General features: G+C 43.7%; 1 long non-coding RNA gene across 1 annotated transcript; it reads right to left on the bottom strand.

Moving 5' to 3' along the window:
* Positions 1–1,432: 1,432 nt before the first annotated feature.
* LOC133351402 (uncharacterized) lies at positions 1,433–13,788 on the bottom strand. Its single transcript, XR_009756175.1, has 5 exons — positions 13,627–13,788; positions 11,211–11,321; positions 10,606–10,691; positions 10,252–10,374; positions 1,433–3,320 (listed from the first exon to the last, which is right to left on the bottom strand). It is a non-coding gene; the product is annotated as an uncharacterized LOC133351402 (long non-coding RNA).
* Positions 13,789–20,167: the final 6,379 nt, after the last annotated feature.

Below are 20,167 nucleotides of genomic sequence, written 5' to 3'. Positions count from 1 at the left end.
TTGAATCGGACCTGGATCTTGTGTTTTATCAGGATTTTGGAGATCTTTTTGTGACCCCAGCAATGTAGGGTAAGGTGATGGTCTTGAAAGGCTCCTCAACAGGATCCTTCTTGATGGTTGGAGTGATGGCTTTGCGGATTGTGTAGTCGGAATAACCATTAGCCTTAAGAGCTTGGCGTACGTGTTTGAGTTCACTGGCAATGTGTTCCTGGTCGGATATGCATTGGGCTCTATGGTATAGAGTCTTGATGAGGGAATTCTTCTGGGATGGATGGTGGTGGGAATACGGTTTTAGGTAAGCATCCGTATGGGTGGCTTTCCTGTAGACAGAGTGGCTCATTGAACCATCAGGTCTCCTTTTAATTAGGACATCCAAAAAGGGTAGCTTGCCATCTTTTTCGACTTCCATGGTGAATCTGATGGCTGGGTGTATGGAATTGATGTGGTCGAGAAATTGGTCTAGAGCAGGTCGGCCATGTGGCCAGATGACAAACGTGTCATCTACGTACCTCTTCCACAAGGACGGGCGTAGAGTAGATGCCTGGATGGCGTCCGTCTCAAATATTTCCATGAAAATATTGGCTACAACCGGATATAAGGGAGAACCCATTGGGTACCTTCAGTTTTTTTGTTGTAAAATGATGGTGAATATGTATGTCTTAGCATTTGCTATTCAAATATGAAATAATTATTCTTTATTAGATGTTAAATAATGTTGAAGCCAGAGAACATCCCTGTCGCACATACATACGCGCACACGTACACACACTCTCAGCGATGATGTTAAGACTCATTACAGCTGGCTCCGCCAAACCAAATGGTTGGGTGGTTCGTATCGCCAGTGCAAGTCGGCTGTTGTCAAGCTGTTATTAAAAGTTTTTTTTTCTCACGGAATGTGTTATCTCCGTGTTGTCATAAGTGGGGCTTTCGTCCACTGAGTGTCAACTTACAATGAGTTGGATCAATGAACGGGCCTCAGGCACACAACCTGTTCGTGAAGCGGGGACTGGCCGTAAAGTGTTATGACGGTGAGTTGCAAATATAGCTTTTTTGCAGCACAGGATTATTAATTGTTGCATGGATAGGGTCTCACCTTTATCTATCGCAAGTTTGTATCTTCACGTTTACAGGGCATGTATACGTGACATATCACTCAGCAAGCAGCCACTCAGCCTGTGCGATGGCGCTAAATAAAAAATATGTTAATGAGCCCTGTTGCAAGAGGTAAATTTGCCTCTTGCCTGTGAGCTGCTGGTGTCAAACATTTTACCGTGTGTAACCCGTTTGTGATGTATAACATTTTTCCCACTCAAATTCGCAATGCAAAAAGAATAGCAATGCAAATTGCTACTCTGATTAGCACGGTTGGCTATGCGAAAGAAATTCAACATACATACAAACGAACTCAAGTCAATGTGAATTATCAAGACAATTTATTTACAGTTGGTAATACATAACATAAGTTTTATGAGTTAGATTGCGTAAATATAAATGTGTTGTGGAACACGCCACCACCCGACACAGTAAGGTTTGTCACGTAAACAGAACATGCCAATTCATTAGAAGTACAGCACACCGGTGTGTTGGAGAGTAAATCCACATCATTTACAATCTGAATATGACGTTTGGCCAGTAATTACAAATAGCTTCATCAGGCGACAGGAGATTTGTGTATAAATCCTCCTGTTTCATTCCTTCAAGAGGGATAGATGTGATGACGTCACTTGTGAGCCCTTCTTGTGCGAAGGGGGAGGATTAATGTATGCATATGAATAACAATGGGGGTATCCATTGCCGGTTGGGTTATTGATATGTTAATCAACGTACATTGTGCATGAGCATTATTCTTGTACCTCCTGTCGTTTGAGTGCAATAAAATAACAGCACCTGGTATTGTCTGCATACAGTTGATCCCCATTTATGTATGGTGACCTGTATAGGCATGCATTTAAACAATTATTTGAACATTCAATTCTGTGCAGCGCTAAGGCTGTAGCTATCCGAATGGTTAAGATTATTTGTATGTAACACGTAGGACTTTCGCGAACAATATTATTCATAACAAAGGTTTTTGGGTTAGATCGCGTTATTTAAATGTGTCGTAACCCTCCACCAAAATTGAGTCACGTTGACAAAAGTCAAATAGTTCACGACTATTTGTCTTTTGTCAACGTAACAATTTTTTACTGTTCGGCTGTGTCGGGTGGTGGAGGGTTACGACACATTTATAAATAACGCGATAAAACCCAAAAATCTTTATTATTAATTATTTGTATTTATCTCCATTTCGATAGATTCTCTAATTAGTCTTGGCCAGTAGTAACTAGTCTTGCACAGAACGTCAATGAGTGTCCTTGTTGGCATGCGTGTTCTAACACTGCTGACAGTTGTATTTGGGAGTATTTAATATTTCTTTGGTGTTAATTTAGTCTCGTACTGATCATTCTTCCTGTCTGCTCAACATAGCATTGGGCGCAAGTGCATTTCATCCGTTACACACCTTCTGTTAAATGCTTCGTTAATAAATCTTCAGTACCAGATATTAGTTCATGTATTTTATGTACCATGCCAAATCTGACTAGGATGTTTTGTTTTTCATAAAGTCTCACTAGTTTATCCATTACTCCCACAATGTACGGTATTTTGAATAGTTGTAACTAATAACACGAGTTAAACTGACCAAGTAATTCAAACTACTAAAATACCGAACATCAACTAGCCTGATTTTTGGAAAAACAAAACATCCGAATCAGAGTTGGCGCAGTACACAAAATACAAAAACTAATATTTGGTACTTAAGATGTATTACCGAATCTTGATTTGAAGTTTTCGTGACTGCAAGAATCCATATACTTCGATTTAAAGCTTTCGTGACTGCAGGGATTCATCTTCTTGGTTCTTTCGGTAAAGTCACGTAGAAGGGAAGTAATAAAATAATAAAAATAAAACATAATAAAATCAAATAATTCTCACGAAGTTTCGACTACAACGCAAGCAGCCGTCTTCAGGTGAAGAATGAGACACTGCCAAGCTAGGAGCTTATATATAAGCTGAGTTGGAGGTGGAAGAAGAAGAGAGCCTTAACAAAAGAATGTGCATATCAAGAGGAATTTAGCATATTCATGGGAAAATGCGTAGGAGGTGGGCGGGGGGGGTTCAAAGTCATATTATGCCCATGCATTATGCAGGATCAGCAGCACCAAAGGGAGGGGGGGTAGCATTAACAAAGGGAGGGCATGTTAATAATATGTAGAAGCAATGAAACATATGAATGGGAGAACGATGGCAGGAGACCCGCAGCGGAGCAAATAATGCATTCCCTGTGGAGAACACAAGATACACAGTTAATGCCAGTGAGTGGACTGCGGTCTGAAACTGATTGTTGTTCACGTTTATGGTGACTTTCAGACCGCGGTAAAGTCACGTAGTTAGAAGTAAAATAAAATAAATCACGACGTTTCGATCGCAACACAAGCGAACTTCATCAGGTGGGACAACCACAGCAAGAAAACATTTGCTGAAGTGGGCGAGAGAGCTGCCGTGGCAAGAGGTTATACAGTTAAGAAAGGGGGGAGGAGAAAGCGGGGAAAGAGAGATAGAGAGAGGGGGGGAGCGCTGCGTGAGTGCTCGGGGGAGAAAGGATGTGAGGCCAGAGGTGGGGGGAGTGGGCAGGGCTGGAAGTGGGAGGCTGGGAAAGCTGGGAAAGCTGGGGATGCGGGGAGAAATTATCTCGGAAAAATAGGCTAGTACAAATAAACAGCCATAAAGAGTTAATGTTTTACCTGGTTAATACCATCCTTCCAATGATTGCTAAATTTGTATCCATCTTCTCGGTTGAAGTTATGTCTATGTTTATATATCTGAATGGCTTCATGAACAAACCTTTGATAGTAGCCGGAAGGTTTGCAGAGTACCTTGGTCTCAGAAAAAAACATTATCATGCGAGCCCACAGCATTATAACAAAGGTCAGCCATGGCAGAGGTATTGGTTTTCTGCCATGTTTCAGATCTGCCTTGTGTTCGCGAACACGGTCCGAGAGATGTCGTTTCGTTTCCCCAATGTAACTGCTACCGCAAGTTTGTAAACTCCAGGATATTGCATGTCAGAAATGACATCCTTCACAGATGGGATTAAATCACGGATTTTGTGTACTGTATTGAATCGGATCTGGATCTTGTGTTTGTTTAAGATTTTCGAAATCTTTTTGGTAACACCTGTTATGTATGGTAACGCGATAGTTTTGATCGGCTTCTCAGGGGGTTGTTTCTCCATGGTTGGAAAAACAGCTTTGGGAATAATGCGGTCCAAGTACCCTGTCATCTTGAGGGCCTGGTGTATGTTTGTCTAAATTATGAAGTTCAATATGGAGTAGTCTTATCCTCTCTGAGATTAGAGAAAGGCTAGCTCTGAATAAGATTAGTTTGGCGTTAGAAGAGACAGAAGTAGATGTGAGTGTAAGAGTATAGATGCCTGCAGTCACGAAAGCTTCAAATCAAGATTGAACCACCTCTACGGGGAGGGTTTTCACACATCTGTTAGAGCTTTTAACAGACTACGAGACAAGGTGGCTCACATGATCGAGTCTCTCACCTTTCTGAAGAGATGCTGCGACAACAAGGTAATACCGACCACATTTACACTGTGGTCGGTATTACCTTGTCACTACTCCTAACACCAAATGGATCTAATTTAGAGCTAGTCTTTCTTAAATCTCAGAGAGGATAAGACTACTCCGTCTTGAACTTGATAATTTAGACAAATGTCTCCTACAATCACACTTAACATTAACAGATAAAATGTCCGCATTTGATTAGAACCTTGTAGATAACATGACTGCTTCTTCTGCCGCAACAATGTCCTCCAAATGTAAGGTTAACCTTATTCTTCTTGGTTCTTTCGGTAAAGTCACGTAGAAGGGAAGTAATAAAATAATAAAAATAAAACATAATAAAACAATTCTCACGACGTTTCGGCCACAACGCAAGCAGCCGTCCTCAGGCGAAGAATGAAGCACCACCAAGCTTGGAGCGTATATTTAAGCTGGGCTAGAGGGGGGGAGGTGGGAAGAAGAGCGCCTAAACAAAATAATTTGCATATCAAGAGGAATTCAGCATATGGAAAATGCGTAGGAGGTGGGCGGGGGGGGGGGGGGGTTCCAAATCAATACTATGCCCGTGCATTATGCAGGATTAGCAGCATCAAGGGGGGGGGGGGGGGGGGGGTAGCATTAACAAAGGAAAGGAATGTTAATAGTATGTAGCTGCAGTTACTAAACAACCACGTAAAAAACTAAAGTATAAACTGCATAACAAACTAAAGTATAAACTACATAGCATCATCAGTATACTTACTATACTCTACAATAAGTTGAGTTACTAACAGTAAGTAATACATAAAAAATGTTCTACGTTGTAAAAAATTATATAATATGCTTCCATCTAAACTTTATTCTCTTACATCACACGCGTCTATACCGTACTATATACTGCCATAGGCAAACCCAACATTAAATTACATACTGTATTGCTATAAACCACCCTATACCTTATACATTTTAATATAACACTATGTATTATTCTACCCACCCTAATGTGTATCAAAATGGTTTATTACGTCCTTCCAGTGATTGCTAAGCCAGAATCCATCTTCTCGGTTAAAATTGTCTCTGTGTTTGTATATGTGGATCGCCTCATGAACGAATCTCTCATGATAGCCAGATGGCTTGCAGAGAACCTCTGTCTTGGAGAAGTCAATGTCATGTGAGCCCACTGAGTTGTAACAGTGATCTGCCACGGCTGAGGTGTTTGTCCTACCGTGTTTCAGGTCAGCTTTATGTTCACGGATGCGGTCCGAGACATGTCGTTTGGTTTCCCCAATGTAACTGCTACCACAGAGGAAACTTAGTTTGTAGACACCAGGGTACTGTATGTCTGGAACCACATCTTTTACAGACGTTACCAGATCACGGATTTTATGTACTGTGTTGAATCGGACCTGGATCTTGTGTTTAATCAGGATTTTGGAGATCTTTTTTGTGACCCCAGCAATGTAGGGTAAGGTGATGGTCTTGAAAGGCTCCTCAACAGGATCCTTCTTGATGGTTAGAGTGATGGCTTTGCGGATTGTGTAGTCGGAGTAACCATTAGCCTTAAGAGCTTGGCGTACGTGTTTGAGTTCACTGGAAATGTGTTCATGGTCGGAGATGCATTGGGCTCTATGATATAGAGTCTTGATGAGGGAATTCTTCTGGGATGGATGGTGGTGGGAATCCGGTTTTAGATAAGCATACGTGTGGGTGGCTTTCCTGTAGACAGAGTGGCTCATTGAACCATCAGGTCTCCTTTTGATTAGTTCATCCAAAAAGGGTAGCTTGCCATCATTTTCGACTTCCATGGTGAATCTGATGGCTGGGTGTATGGAATTGATGTGGTCGAGAAATTGGTCTAGAGCAGGTCGGCCATGTGGCCAGATGACAAAAGTGTCGTCTACGTACCTCTTCCATAAGGTCGGGCGTAGAGTGGCAGTCTGGATGGCGTCCGTCTCACATGACATTGACTTCTCCAAGACAGAGGTTCTCTGCAAGCCATCTGGCTATCATGAGAGATTCGTTCATGAGGCGATCCACATATACAAACACAGAGACAATTTTAACCGAGAAGATGGATTCTGGCTTAGCAATCACTGGAAGGATGTAATAAACCATTTTGATACACATTAGGGTGGGTAGAATAATACATAGTGTTATATTAAAATGTATAAGGTATAGGGTGGTTTATAGCAATACAGTATGTAATTTAATGTTGGGTTTGCCTATGGCAGTATATAGTACGGTATAGACGCGTGTGATGTAAGAGAATAAAGTTTAGATGGAAGCATATTATATAATTTTTTACAACGTAGAACATTTTTTTATGTATTACTTACTGTTAGTAACTCAACGTATTGTAGAGTATAGTAAGTATACTGATGATGCTATGTAGTTTATACTTTAGTTTGTTATGCAGTTTATACTTTAGTTTTTTAACGTGGTTGTTTAGTAACTGCAGCTACATACTATTAACATTCCTTTCCTTTGTTAATGCTACCCCCTCCCCGCCCCCCTTGATGCTGCTAATCCTGCATAATGCATGGGCATAGTATTGATTTGGAACCCCCCCCCCCCCCCGCCCACCTCCTACGCATTTTCCATATGCTGAATTCCTCTTGATATGCAAATTATTTTGTTTAGGCGCTCTTCTTCCCACCTCCCCCCCTCTAGCCCAGCTTAAATATACGCTCCAAGCTTGGTGGTGCTTCATTCTTCGCCTGAGGACGGCTGCTTGCGTTGTGGCCGAAACGTCGTGAGAATTGTTTTATTATGTTTTATTTTTATTATTTTATTACTTCCCTTCTACGTGACTTTACCGAAAGAACCAAGAAGATGAACCCCTGCAGTCACGAAAGCTTTAAATCGAAAGTTAACCTTATTGCTAAATTCAATAACTTGTCAAAAAAGAAATCAGATCCACACATTAAAAAGCTAGATGTTGACAAAACTGTTATCAATCTGAGTAGCAGCACAATCTCCAATAACCTAAAATCGGTACTAGCTAGAGGGATGAATTTTGCTGTCACCCCCAAACACATCCCAGTGGATTATATAATTGCCCAGGTACATGTAGCCCTCAAATGCTTGGGACACATCCCGACAGACGTGGCAACATCTGAAATTTCCACCATCCTTAAAAATGCTAAGAAACCCATTAGTAACATCAGCAAAGATGAGTGCTCTGAACTCGCCAAATTGAAAAAGAGAGATGACATAGTCATCCTCTCAGCCGACAAGGGCAATGCTCCTGTCATCATGGATAAAACCACATACAACAACAAAATCCAGGACCTTCTTAATCATGGAAGTTACACTAACCGCCTGGCTACAAAAATCAACAATATCATTACCAGTTCAACTCCTCTAATAGAGCCATTCAAACAGCTCTCCCTAAAACCTTCTGCTACTAGACCACCCAGATTCTATGGTCTTCCAAAATTCCATAAAGAAGGTACTCCACTTCGGCCCATCATTTCCACTATCAACTCACCTACCTACAAACTGGCCCGTTGTCTGTCTGATAACTTGCTTCCATTCACGGGCAAAACCACCTCAGCCCTGCATAACTCAGCTCAATTGGGCTCTCTAATCAAGGGCATTTCACTGTCCCCAGATGATTTGCTCGTCAGCTTTGATGTAGTTTCGCTGTTCACCAAGGTTCCTGTACCTGACACCTTAGCAATAATATAAGACTTAGTCCAACATGGATTGAATCCTGATGTACATACTCTGGTTAGGCACTGCTTTACCAACAATTACTTCACCTGGAATGGTACTTTCTACAAACAAAATGAAGGTTCCCCCCCTTATCACCAGTGATTGCGAATGTTTTCATGGAGAAAGTTGAAGCAGATGCCATCCAGACATCCACCCTACGTCCTTCATTGTGGAAGAGAAATGTAGATGACACTCTCGGTATTTGGCCTGCCAGCATTGAACCAATTTCTCAACCACATCAATTCCATACACCCATCCATCAAATTCACCATGGAAGCGGAGAAGGATGGTAAGCTACCATTCCTGGATGTTTTGTTTGAGAAGAGACCTGACGGCTCGTTGGGACACTGTCTACAGGAAAGCTACCCACACAGATTCCTATCTGAAACCTGATTCACACCCCCATCCGGTACAGAAGAAATCTCATCAAAACACTACACAATAGGGCCAACTGCATTTACGACCGATACCACCTTGCCAGTGAACTGGAACACGTACACCAGGCCATCAAGATGAATGGGTACTCAGGACGCATTATTCGCAAAAGCTGTTTCTCCAACCATGGAGAAACAACCTCCTGAGAAGCCGATCAAAACTATCAGATTACCATACATAGCAGGTGTTACCGAACAGATTTCAAAAATATAAAAAAAACACAAGATCCAGGTCCGATTCAATACGGTACACAAAATCAGCAATCGAATTCCATCTGTGAAGGATGTCATTCCTGATATGCAATATCCTAGAGTTTACAAATCGAGTTATACCTGTGGTAGCAGTTACATTGGCGAAACGAAACGACATGTCTCGGACTGTGTTCGCGAACACAAGGCAGAACCAATACCTCTACAGTGGCTGACCATTGTTATAACGCTGTGGGCTCGCATGATATTGTTATTTCCGAGACCAAGGTACTCTGCAAACCTTCCGGCTACTATAAAACGTTTGTTCATGAAGCCATCCAGATATATAAACATAACTTCAACCGAGAAGATGGATACAAATAGAGCACTCATTTGAAGGATGTTATTAACCAGGTAAAACCTTAACCGTTTATAGTTGTTTCCATCATATCTGTCAGGTACTAGCCTATTTTTCCGAGTTAATTTCTCCCCGCATCCCCAGCTTTCCACTTCCCCCCCCCACCTCATGTTCTCTCTCCCCCGAATGCTCACGCTGCGCCCCCCCTCCCCCTACCCCATACCCCCCCCCCTCTCTCTCTCTCCCCCCTTGCTGCTCCCCCCTCTCTTTCCTATATATCCTCTTGCCACGGCAGCTCTCTCGTCCACTTCAGCAAATGTTTTCTTGCTGTGGTTGTCCCACCTGATGACGGACACTTGTGTTGCACCCGAAACTTCGTGATTTGTTTAATTTTATTTCTAACTACGTGACTTTACCGAAAGAACCAAAGAGTATATGGATTCCTGCAGTCCCGAAAGCTTCAAATCAAGATTCGGTAATACATTTTTAGTACAAGATATTAGTTTTTGTATTTTTTGTACTGTACCAACTCTGATTCGGATGTTTTGTTTTTCCAAAAATCTGGCTAGTTGATGTTTGGTATTTTAGTAGTTTGAATTACTTGGTCAGTTTAACTCGTGTTATTAGTTACAACTATTCAAAATACCGTACATTGTGGGAGTAATGGATAAACTAGTGATATTTTTGGAAAAACAAAACATCCGAGTCAGATTTGGCATGGTACAAAACATATATAAATTATTATCTAGTACTGAAGATTTATTAACGAAGCATTCAAAAGAAGGTGTGCAACGGATTAATTGCACTTGTGCCAAATGCTATATTGTGCAGACATGACGAATGATCAGCACGACCAAAAGAACACCAATCAATATCAAATACTCCCAAATACAACTGTCAGCAGTGGCAGAATACGCATGAGGAGCGATCTCCCAGAGTTCCCCAGCGGAAGAACCGTGTTCACCGGAGGTGCCGAACCAGCAGCACACGCTCAATCTCCCATCTCGCAGGCGGCGGGGTCGGGGTGAGGCGGACGCTCGTGCCTGCTTACCATAGTTGGCTGGCGCAAGGCGCAACGTTGATAAATCTGCGGAAGAAAACGAGCGTCAAGCCGCACAGTCCGTTGGTGCCACCCCCCCCTCCCATCTTTCCCACCTGACACACGCAAGCTGAGTCAGCGCAGCAGGAGGGGTATGGCGCGGGGGTGAGGCAAAAAGAGGTCCCGTGTCCGTGCCTGGACGGGATGTGGCGCCGGGTGTGAAGGGCGATGCTCTCGTGACCGTGCGTTCGTTTGTGTGTATGCGCGTGTGCGTCTCACCTGTGGCCGTCCTTCTGCTGGACGAACCCCGGTGGCTGTTGGTTTTCATACAATGGGGAAGCATCTCCCTCCCGGGGCTGGGAGACCTGTGAAGGAGACCGCCATGGACATTAGCTCGTCGAGAACGCCAGAGGAAAACGAGCGATTCGCTCGCACATCCGAAACCCATGCTCTGGGCTTCACAGCGAACACCTTAACATGGCTGTCATTGCATGTGTGTGTACGCATATGTTGGTACTTGTACGTGTGTGTATGTACGTGCGGAGCAGTAGTGTAGCGGATAGCGCGCTGCTCTACTAACCCGGTGGCCCGACTTCTATGGCCGCTTATGGACAATACCAGTGACGATTATCTGAATGGGTCCTAGGGCTTCCCGAAGTCGACTGAGCCTCAAATGAGTACTTTGTGAAGTGTGTCAACATTGTCATTGGGAAGACAAAGGCGGCCGGGCATAGTGTTGGCCACCTACCCCCTTGTGTGCCACAATGACGGCCTTCATAGATGCTTGCTAACAGCACTTGCTCCAAAAGTCTTATAGGCTCTGTAGGGGATCTTTGTCTTTTTTACAGTTCTGTATGTATTTGCATATGCAAGTAACTCCATACCGATTCATGGCCAAACTTCCAATCAGCTAGCCGTGGCTTGCTGGAAGTGCCCCGGTCAAGGTACAGCACACCACTTGTATCCACGACCATCGTGTCCGGGTTCACGAGTTCCTGCAGTAGGGAGAATAGGAAATCAGCACGCGGTGAACATATGGACACAGGCCACTTGCCCAAGTGCCATTCTTCACGACGTCCCGGTGATAGTTTGCCTCTATAAACCACCCTATACCTTATACATTTTTTATATTTTAATATAACACTATGTATTATTCTACCCACCCTAATGTGTATCACACTGCTATATGTTTAATATACAATTATGTTACCGTTACAACTCAGTGGGCTCACATGACATTGACTTCTCCAAGACAGAGGTTCTCTGCAAGCCATCTGGCTATCATGAGAGATTCGTTCATGAGGCGATCCACATATACAAACACAGAGACAATTTCAACCGAGAAGATCGATTCTGGCTTAGCAATCATTGGAAGGACGTAATAAACCATTTCGGATCTTAACTGATTGTGTTCACGTTTACGGTGACTTTCAGACCGCGTTCCACTCACTGGCATTGCATTCTCCGCAGGGAATGGATTCTTTGCTCCGCTGCAAGTTTTCCCCCCACGACTCACCCATTGACACGACGGTCAATGGTACAGTGTATAATAACAAATAGTATAACATTTATATGTTTAATACAATGTACAAATATATAGTATCGTAATTGTATATTAAACATATAGCAGTGTGATACACATTAGGGTGGGTAGAATAATACATAGTGTTATATTAAAATGTATAAGGTATAGTGGTGGTTTATAGCAATACAGTATATAATTTAATGTTGGGTTTGTCTATGGCAGTATATAGTACGGTGTATGCTCGTGTGATGTAAGAGAATAGAGTTTAGATGGAAGTATATTATATAATTTTTATGACGTAGAATTGTAATGTATTACTTGCTGTTAGTAACTCAGCTTATTGTAGAGTATAGTAAGTATACTGATGATGCAGTTTATACTTTAGTTTTTTATGTAGTTTATACTTTAGTTTTCTACGTGGTTGTTTAGTAACTGCAGCTACATAATATTAACATTCCTTTCCTTTGTTAATGCTACTCACTGCACCCTCCCTTGGTGCTGCTGATCCTGCATAATGCATGGGCATAATATGACTTTGAAACCCCCTCGCCCACCTCCTACGCATTTCCCATGAATATGCTAAATTCCTCTTGATATGCACATTATTTTTGTTAAGGCGCTCTTCTTCCACCTCCAACCCAGCTTATATATAAGCTCCTAGCTTGGCAGTGTCTCATTCTTCACCTGAAGACGGCTGCTTGCGTTGTAGCCGAAACGTCGTGAGAATTATTTTATTTTATTATGTTTTATTTTTATTATTTTATTACTTCCCTTCTACGTGACTTTACCGAAAGAACCAAGAAGATGAACTATGAAGCTATTTTGGGGCCGTCCATAAATGACGTCTCGCACCTAGGGGGAGGGAGGGGGTTAGACATTTGTGACGATGTGTGACGAGGGGGGGAGGGGGTTTTGATAAATGTGACGTCACATCAAAATGCGCAACTTTAAATAAACTTAATTAAATAGAATTGTTATAATACTAATTTTGATCAATTTTCATTATTACCTATTCGATTATTTATATTTACTAAGGTCCCCTTTTTATTTATTCCATGAAGGAGCATTTTGCTTCTCCATGGGAAAATGGAGAAACATAAATTAATAAAAAATTTGAATTATTGTTAATAAACATTTTGATTCTAATGATTCTACCAGGACTTTTCATTCTGTGGAATGAATATGTGATTGTAATAATTGTACTCTCCATTTTGCTTCTTTCTACTACAAAATTTAAACTATTTTTTATAGTTATAATTACCTAAAAAAATGTATAATCATAAGAAAATTTCAATATAATATTCTGAACATCTGCAGATTTATTTAGGCGTTGAATATTTGTAAGTGAATTTTATGCAAAATTTAATCTTTCTAATGCCTCCTTTTAAATAAATGTTTCTCCTATAAGTGCAGCGCCACGTAAAATACGCACGACAATGATAATAGTTTAAAGTGATTTGAAGCATGTTTTAGTTTCAAAATGTAAATATGGTTGGGGGGGGGGGCAGAGCCTAGTGACGTCATATTTGAGGGGGGTCTGACTTTTTGTGACGCCGTGTGACGAGGGGGGGGGGGGCAAAAATCGGCCAAAATCGCGTGACGTCATTTAAGGACGGCCCCTATTCACAGATGTCTAGTTGGGGGTTGCTCAAAAAGTTACAACAAAACAAAAACACGATAGGAGTGCAGAGTACAGGAAAGGTAAGCAAATCACGCCCGCTGCACACGTGTCACAGCCGTCTTTGTCTCTCTCCCCAGTGCCGTCTCACACTCACCTCGGAGATGTTCTCATCCTTCGACCGTCTGCGGCAGCAAGTCGGCGAGAAGGGTCTTCAGTGAAGCTGGGAGAGCGAGGCGAGTGAGAGGCTCCCCCAGAGAGGCGAGTCTCGGGGTCGTGAGTCTCGGAGTGAACCGACTGGAGCGGGAGCCTCCACTGCAATGTCGCGTAACGGGCGGCAGTTGGGCGTGACGTCACGCGACGGTGGGCGGGGCCTGTGTCTGTGGGGGGAGGGGCGCGGGAGATTGGGGGGAGGGTTGTGAGGGGGAGGGGCTTGCGGGGGATGGGGGGGCGTGCGGGGCGGGGCTCTCCAACGGGCGATGCACCAAGCGTCCCCAACAGCGTGTTTGTGTTGTTGTTACATGACAACAATAACACGTGTTTGTGTTGTTGTTACACAACAACACGTGTTTGTGTTGTTGTTACATGACAACAACAACACGTGTTTGTGTTGTTGTTACATAACAACAACACTTGTTTGTGTTATATTCTTGGTTCTTTTCGTAAAGTCACGTACGAGGGAAATAATAAAGTAATAAAAATATCAAACAACACAATTCTCACGACGTTTCGACTGCAACACAAACAATCACTATCAGGTGTGAAATTCACAGCAAGAAAATTTGAAAAAAGTGGCGTTTTTCTTAACTTTAGAAACCCAGGACAGCGATTGCTAAGCCAGAATCCATCTTCTCGGTTGAAATTGTCTCTGTGTTTGTATATGTGGATAGCCTCATGAACGAATCTCTTCTGGCTTAGCAATCATTGGATGTGATAAACCATTTCGGGTCTTAATTGTGTTCACGCTTACGGTGACTTTCAGACCGCATTCCATTCTCCTTCTCTCCCCCCTCCTCCGTTCCGAGCATAGATGGACTCGTCCGTCTGAACGACCGCTAGTTGCTGTCCGTGGTGCTGACGTTAAGAAAAAAACGCCACTTTTTCAAATTTTCTTGCTGTGGTTTTCACACCTGATGTTGATTGCTTGTGTTGCAATCGAAACGTCGTGATAATTTTATTGTTTTATTATTTTATTATTTCCCTTCTACGTAACTTTACCGAAAGAGCCAAGAATATGAATCCCTGCAGTCATGAAAACTTTAAATCAAAATTTAATTGCACCATTACTATAAATTCCCTAACATCAGAATCAGAATCTTTATTTAGGCTGGAGGGATCCGATGAGCTATGAAGCTCTTCTTTACAGATGTCCAGTACGGGCGGGTTACATGTAATTGCGGTATTGCTATCAATATCAGCAGGAACTCGCGAAACTTCGGCGAGGATTTGAGCAGTCCTCGATTTACGAAGGGAATCTGTTCTAACGACATACAAAGAGAAAGACAAAGATCCCCCGTGTAGCTTTGATAGACTGTCGGGGCAAGTGCTGTTAGTGAGCACCTATGAAGGCCGGCACGACACACAAGAGGGTGGGTGGCCAGAACCACGGATGGACCGCCTTTGTCTCCCAAATGGCAATGCTATCTGGTACTCATTTTAGGCCGAGTCAACCTCGGGGAGGCTCATAACCGGTTCAGATAAGCGTCACTGGGTTTGGTCCCTGGGCTCGTATCGCAGCGTAGCGCTAACCGCTACACTCCCGCTCCTGACACACACAGATACACACACACACGCGTGCGCGTACACACTCTCAACACACACACACTCCCAGCAGTGATGTGAGGACTCTCAGCTCGAGTAGTTGGGTGGTTAGTTTCGCCAGTGCGAGTAGGCGTATGCAAGTTGTATTGAAAGTTTTTTCTTCACGGAATGTGTTCTCTGTGTTGTCGTAAGTGGGGCTTTCGTCCACTGAGTGTGAGTTGGACCAATGAACGGGCCCCAGGAACAGAACCCATTCATAAGGCACAACTGGCCGTAAAGTGTTATTTCAGTTTCATTTATTAGGTATAGCCCTGTGAGCCATGGGGCTCTTGACTCGGGTGCAACCGCAACAAACAACAGAAACATAAGGTAAAAAACAGTAAATCTTCCAGAAAAAAGCGCCGTACATCAACGTTGTGTGCAAATATCCCAATGGGATGCAAGTCGAACAACTACAACCATAAGACAATTTAGATAAAGTTAAATCCGTACTTCAACAAACAAACATGACTTAACCATACCTTTTCGAATATCACCAAAACAAAGATATAAAAATAATGTAACAGTGATCATAGGAACTGTGATTCAAATTTAACAATAAACGATATACATAACACGTACGATTAAACTTTGCAGCCATAGCTGGCAGCATGAGTCACTCCATAACAACAGGAGTATCAGTAGGAGCATCAAAAAATTTAAATTCACCTTTAAAGATCAGCACACTATAATTGAAACTCAAGATCATACTTTGCAGCGGACATCCGGAGCGGTGCATTTGATTTCAGGCCACTCTGCATCGCAGTGGCAGCGGGAGGTGTACAGCTCATCAAGTGCAGTTTTGAGTGCAGGTCTCACAGGTAGTGATCCAAGTTGCAGTTTATTGGCGACAGCATTCCAGACCCTGGGGGTATCAATAGCAAAGGACCTTCCTCCAGTATTTGTACGGCAATAAGGAATGTGAAGCTGGTAAATGAGCGAAGACCTTAGGTCACATTTGTTCTTCGAAACAGTGAGGAGATCCAGCAGGTTGACTTGCTGTATTTGATAATTATTTAAGGAATGTAATTGTGGATAAATTACTTCCCGTTTTAGTCCTGGTGAGAAGCATAGCACCTTGGTTTTGGCGGTATTCAGGACTAGTTTAAGAGCAACTAGCATTATCCCCTCCCTTTGATGCTGATAATCCTGCATAATGCACGGGCATAATATGACTTTGAAACCCCCCGCCCACCTCCTACGCATTTCACAAGTAGTGCTAATCAAATACCTGCATTTCCCATAAATATGCTAAATTCCTCTTGATATGCAAATTATTTTGTCAAGGCGCCCTTCCCCCCCTTCCAACCCAGCTTAAATATACGCTCCAAGCCTGGTGGTGTTTCATTCATACGCTGTCTCCCCGACAGACCTGGTCTTCACCTGAGGACGGCTGCTTGCGTTGTGGCCGAAACGTCGTGAGAATTATTTTATTATGTTTTATTTTTATTATTTTATTACTTCCCTTCTACGTGACTTTACCGAAAGAACCAAGAAGACTTGCGTAAGTTCTCTAATCATCTTTCTGCCTCGTCAGTGGAATCCCGAGGGTGTATTTGTCCATCCTTCTTTGCGCCCTTTTCCGTAAAATGTTCGGTGTTGTTGGTCACGATGTCTCTGAATTACATTAAATACTTTCTTGTTGCGGTAATTTCATTACGTGCTTAGTGTTTTACACCTAATAATTGCACTTCTCGAGACGAGTGCATCCTCACGTGAGACTCTTGCAGCGAGCAAGTGCTCCACGGTGCCCTTGCACGACTCCGCAAAACCAGATCACAGAGCCACTCTCACAAAATCCCACCACTCGGCGCCTCTTCATCCACATTACGGACATGGGCACGCACATAGCGCTGCCCTCCTCACGCCACTGGGGTGGCTATCGAGCGCGTAGGCGGTGCAACTGCACGGGGGCCAAAAGGTGGGAAGGGTGCTCAAGGCGCCGGGCTGCAAAGAGAAGGGAATGCACGAAGGAGGTCCCCTCGTTCCACCAGGGCCCATACCTCGCATAGCTCAACCGATTTAAATCTCTCAGAGCTGGAATATTACGAGCTTACGCTGACACCGTAAACGCGCTACACTTGAATACCTTGTTTGAACCTGGGCGGCCGAAACCTGGATTAGAACCCAGGGGTGGAGCAGTTCGGGTACGAAGCGTCTCCAATATTCCACAGCAACAAGATTCATCCGGCCAGGGCCGGTTGCCAGCTGTTTGACAGCGGCGCTTTATGTCCGCACACCCGGCTTGTGCCTGCAGACTGGGCGCAGAGTGCGAGACGAGGGTGAGACGAGGCAGTAACATCCCATCCTCACTAATACAGCCAGCCTGCTGCCACTGCTGCCCATTGTAGGCACAAAGTGCTGTTGCCCAGTGTTACAACACACCTCTGATAATGCCTATTGTACAGTGCTGCTGCCCATTGTAAATACACAGAGCTACTGCTGCCCATTTGCTCCTACACAGTGCTACTGTTGCTCATTGTTACTACAGTTCTAATTCTGCCCATTGTTACTGCACAGAGCTGCTGCTGCCCATTGTTACTATACAGTGCTGTTGCCCATTGTTACTATACAGTGCTGTTGCCCATTGTTACTATACAGTGCTGTTGCCCATTGTTACTATACAGTGCTGTTGCCCATTGTTACTATACAATGCTGTTGCCCATTGTTACTATACAGTGCTGTTGCCCATTGTTACTATACAGTGCTGTTGCTCATTGTTACTACACAGTGCTGCTGCTGCTGCCCAATGTTTCTACAAAGACAAAGATCCAGCACTTATGAAGAACGGAACGGGGCACGGCACACGAGGGGGTGGGTGGCCAGCACCACGCCCGACCGCCTTTTGTCTTCCCAGTGGCAACGTTTCTTTACACACCGCACTAGGTACTCATTCGGGGCTGAGTCGACCTAGGGGAGGCCCAGGATCGTTTCCGATAATCGTCACCGTGGTGTTGGTGGCCGTGAGCGAGAAAAACGAAGTCGGAACGCCGAGTTCGGAGCGCATGGGGCGTGACACAGCATCTGTGCCAAGAACAGCCTTAAGCGGTCTTAATGTATCATTTGCACGTTAAGCACGACCATGGGCACAAAGTGTGCACGAGCACATTTATACATGAACTTGCGGAATGCATTTGTTTAATCGCCAAACATTGGCAACCTTATCCACGTGAATGAAACCAAATGTCAACTTCATCGTGTTCAAGACACGACAATGGTCAGGCATCTCTATTAAGCCATTGATACTGGGATGTAATGATACAACAAACTTACACATCTTCCACTGCTGGATGTTTGAGCATACTTAACCACGCTGGTTATTGCGCGTGAGTGAAGGGGGGAGGTTCTTCAGATATCATTTGTCACTGATGAATAGATCGCAGCTGACCAGGTTGCCCGATAGTGCAGTGCGAAGCTGCGATCATCGCACAATATCAAGTGTAATTGTCAATGCTTGTTTACGTGTGCGCTCGCGCGGATGTGTTCAACGTGTCATGCAATTGTTATAGTAATCCTTGAATTATTAAAGGGAGTGTCTGTTACTCAATATCTGTTATTAGGTAACTTCACACGCCAATTTGAAAACCGGTAATCAGAAAACGTTTTTATTTTATTATGACCAGGCCTCACTGTATCTCTCTGCCCTCTATGAAAACTATTATTTTTATTTTACCAGGTAAGACCCACTTAGCTATACATCTATTTTTCAGAAGCGACCTGGCCATCAGAAATATGAAGAAGGGACATTCCCCGAAACGTCGCCTATTGTTGAGGATCCTGCTGTTCAGTGGCATTAGTCACTGCGGTGCTTGGGCGTGTATTGTTGGGGATTGGTTTGTGTGAAATGCCACACCACCGTGATTGTGAGGGAGCCCTGATGCTCCTGCCCTTGACAAACACGCAGACCCGGCCGTGGCACAACGCCATCGCGGAGTGCGGGGCAGGGCGCTGGACAGCAGAGGGCAGTGCACGCTACACTTCCACGTGCTTACACCTACGTGCAGTATGGTCAAGTAACCCCCTACCACGCCAACCAACCCCCATGATAGCCACGCGACCTGCACGAGGTGCATTGACAAAGGGCCCCTGCATATAAGTAGATATGAGGCTGACTGGAATATGATTGGTTGAAAGAAAAAAACGAGTGAAGTTAAACATTAAAAACTTCGTGTTTGCGAGCTGTTTTGTTGATAGGTCATCACTTGTGTTAAAAATGCACGCGGTACACAGCTCTTCAAGCCATCACGCATCCTCTCGCAGCGGCTTTTGGGCTAACCATCGAACAAAGACGGTCAATGCATCGTGCACTTTGAGATGCTCTTCTGCGTCCGTCTGGAACGCTCTTCCTTCCCATAAAAAGGAAGCAACTGGAGCTATGCACTTTTAACTAATTTCTTAGAACTGCTTTCTGTGTTTAGTTTTGCTGGCCTTCCCCCACACCTCCAAGTAGCATGGTTGGCTACGTAGAGTGAGAAATAATTCAACATACATACACCTTGCTCAACACGGTAATCAGGGTAACGGTTGATGGCAGATTGTACGTTTTACCTGCAAAATATATAGGTGATATCCATTTTACAACTAGAAACGTTTTGCCAGTGGCAGTACCACAGAAAGGGGAATAGTCAAGGGTGTGCCATAAGGAAATGGAATGGGATGACGAGAACGAATGGGAAATAAGAGGACATTAAATGGAAAAATGGAACCAATGGTATTAGGAAACTCGAAGGTATGAAGAAACAATTAGCCAACCATGGACGACAAACTAAACACAAAAAGCAGTTCTAAACAACAGAGTTTTCAATTGAGATTTAAAAGTGCATTGCTCGATGCTGCATTGAGCAGCGTCTGTTTTCACAAGGGGTAGGGACAGGGGAGGGATTGAGAGTGGGAGTGGC

This window comes from Lethenteron reissneri, chromosome 37 (assembly GCF_015708825.2).
Source record: "Lethenteron reissneri isolate LAM-NWPU_2019-01 chromosome 37, ASM1570882v1, whole genome shotgun sequence".
Lineage (NCBI taxonomy): Eukaryota > Metazoa > Chordata > Hyperoartia > Petromyzontiformes > Petromyzontidae > Lethenteron > Lethenteron reissneri.
Note: the sequence above shows the minus strand (reverse complement) of the source record. Positions and strands in the feature narration are given on the sequence as shown.